Here is a 3,236-nt window from a genome sequence, read left to right on the forward strand (position 1 = left end):
ACCCAACTTGTAACTCCTGATTCTAGAGGGATGCAGAAGCAGCTGCAATCAACAAACACTAGATAAACTTGGTCTTGTTTGGCATGGCATACTCAAGGATGAGCACTCTTGCTAGGATGTTGATCTTAAACAGCATAGAAAATTTCATATTGGAATATTTTAGTATTTACTTAGACAGACACTTACTGGTTAAGGTGAGAAGAACACTGAGAAGCTGGATAATCCTGCAATATGTCCTTAAGGTGAACAATTGATTGAAAATTTAATAGCTGTACATCATTGATTATATAAACCAGACCTCTTTTCTGTCTTATCTCAAATGCCAAACTACTTCCCCACAACTATCCTACCACTTATAGCTACGCCTTCTTTGCAGATACTATATGCCCTCTAGTTTCTTACTCTCTCTCCTCCCACTGGGTGATTCTTCAGGAATGTCTCTTTCTGCATGTTTTTTCAACAGTGCCCCGAGGTAGACTAATTATTTTTCCTCAAAGCACATAAAGACATAATGATGGCTTTACTACATCCAGAAGTGGTGCTGCACTTTCTTTATCCTTTCCAGGAGCTTATTAATAAAAATACAAGCTACTGCAACCATTATGCTACCGGTTCCCACCTGTGCTTCAGCCCACTGTGGTGACAGGCTGACCTAGACACCATTCCCAGGGAGATGAAAGGACAAGGAGAAGTTGTGAATGGAGATATGAAAAAATGTAATGTTTGGAATATCTTATTGTCTGGAAGAAAAACGGATCCTTCCCTCCTCTGCAAAACCGGGCCTTAAGAGAGGCCATTATAAACCAAGCATATTTCAGGGTCTGAGCCTTAAAAGGAAAGTTCATTAAGATTTTTAGAGCCTTAAAGCGATATGTGAAATTTCAGAACATATGATGACAAAGAGTCCTTGCAGACTAAGAAAGAGTGAGGTGTCCAGAAGCTGGGATTTCCAGGCAGAGCTTGATTGGCAACAGTAACTGGTTCCACCACAGATTTGGTGACTGCACATCAAGCCCGTAACATTGAAGCCAAGGTCAAGCCAGGAAGTCAAGTGAGCAAAGCGAAGTCAGGATCAGCAAAATATAGGGACTACAGTTTAGCTAAGGCAAGGATGTAGGGCAAAGAATGAACTTAAATTATAGGATCAGAGGATAATTCAGTTTGGGGACCCAAGGAGATTGTTAGACCAACCTCCTGCTTCAAGCATGGTCAGCTATTGTGTCAGAGCAGGTTGCTTGGGACTTAATCCAGTCAGATCTTGAAAACTTGAAGGAATGTAAACAGTAGTCTCCCAGGAAACCTCTTTCACTGCTGGACTGTACTTATGGGGAAAAAAGTTTCTCCTTATATCCAGTGTAAACCAATCTTGTTTCACCATAAGCCTGTTGTCTCATCCTGCCTCCACACACCACCATGAAGAACCTGGCTCTGTCTTCTCAGCTCTTCTCATAGGTGCTGGGGACTTCTGTGAGGTCTCCCCACATCCATCTCAACTCCAGGCTGAAGAAGCCCTGCTACCTCATCCTCTCCTCACAGGGCAAGTGCTTCAGCACCTGACCATCGTGGTGGACCTGCTGAACTTTCTCCAGTTTCATCAAATCATAGAATGTCCTGAGTTGGCATCCACAAGGATCATCGAGTCCAACTCATTTCCCTGCATAGGACAACCCCAAAATTCGAACCATGTGTCTGATGGCGTTGTCCAAATGCTTCTTGAACATTGTCAGGCTTGGGGCCGTGACTACTTCCCCGGAGAGCCTGTTTCAGTTTGTCAACGACTTGCTTGTACTGGGGTCCCAAAACTGCTTGCTGTATCTAGATGTGAGCTAATGAGTGCCAAGTAGGGGGAGATGGTCACTTTGCTCAGTTTACTGGCTGCGTTCCTGGTCATATAGCCTAGGAGGCTTTTCCCCTTCTGTGCTGCAGAGCTCATGTGCAGCCTGCTGTTTATCAAGTCCTCCTTTTATAAGATTCCTGTCAGCCCCTTCCTCCAACCTGTCTAGTTCTATCTGTCTGGCAGCTCTGCCCTTGAGTGTATTGACTGGTGCCCCCTACTCTGGTGTCATCTATAGACTTGATGAGTCCATCAGCTCCCCTAGGTCATTGAAAATGTTGTTATACAGGTCACATTTCAGGACAGAGCACTGATAAACCTCACTGCAGACGTGGTGGTACAAAGAAGTGCACCTCCTTTAGGTGGTCCCTAGCTTGGAGAATGGAGGAACTGACAACCAAATGGCAGGCAAAGAAGAAAAACAGAGAAAAAACAAGACAGGAAAAGGAAAAAGCAGAGAAGGGACAACAGCCAAACCTAAGAGTGAAGAGGTCAGAAATAATGCAGTAGAACGCGTGCTTGAAGAGACAGTCAGGAAAAATAGAAACTCACCCATCACATCCAGGGGGTTTTGTGTCACACCCGATTCAGTTAAAATTAGCTCAGTGCATATTTGACTGTCACCATGGCTTAAGGACAGATGGGATTGCCAAGCAGAATTCCTTGAATTTTCCTGAAAACACTGGTGACTTTCATTTGAAGGTCACTATTTGAATATTGAAAAAGTAGTGTAACAGTAAAAAGTTTATATACATAAAAATAATGGTCTTATATATATAACTCCATTTATTCATGTAGAGACTCACAGAACATTTTATCTTGAAGAGCAGGAGCAAATCATCCACTGGTCTCAGGTCCATACAAGCCATTTTTATTTCAGTGACTTTATAAATGTCTAAGTTTGGGCGAGCTCATAATTTGAGACTCCTTTTACAGTCAGTAGACAGAAATGAGCACATCCAGAGAGTGATTTATTAGAGCAGTCTTAAAATGCTGAATCTCCTCTGGAGACTTCAATTTTTCTCTTCAGTTTCAATGAAGAGAAGGTCATGTGTGTGTCTCAGACTCAATTGCCTAACTCAGGGCAGAAAGAAGTAATCCTTCCTCCTGTAATTACACAGACCACTAGGGATCCCACCTGAACCTTGCTCAGAACAGCTGATCCTTGTGGGAACAAGGTTTTAATTGCATAAGACTGTAATAGGATCTAAATACTCCTGTCTGCTTTTTCTCATTACCTTTCATTGGCAGACACCGTTTTAAAAGATTAAGTCTTAGAAATAGTAGGGAAAATCTTGAGGAGAGATGTTGTGCAAGCAGCACATTTAGAAAGTTGACACCACAGATCTCACTATAGCCAAAAAAATATCTCTGGCACTTTATATCATAGCACCAACCTGCA

The sequence above is a fragment of the Caloenas nicobarica genome, chromosome 1, assembly GCF_036013445.1.
Source record: "Caloenas nicobarica isolate bCalNic1 chromosome 1, bCalNic1.hap1, whole genome shotgun sequence".
NCBI classification, from domain to species: Eukaryota; Metazoa; Chordata; class Aves; order Columbiformes; family Columbidae; genus Caloenas; species Caloenas nicobarica.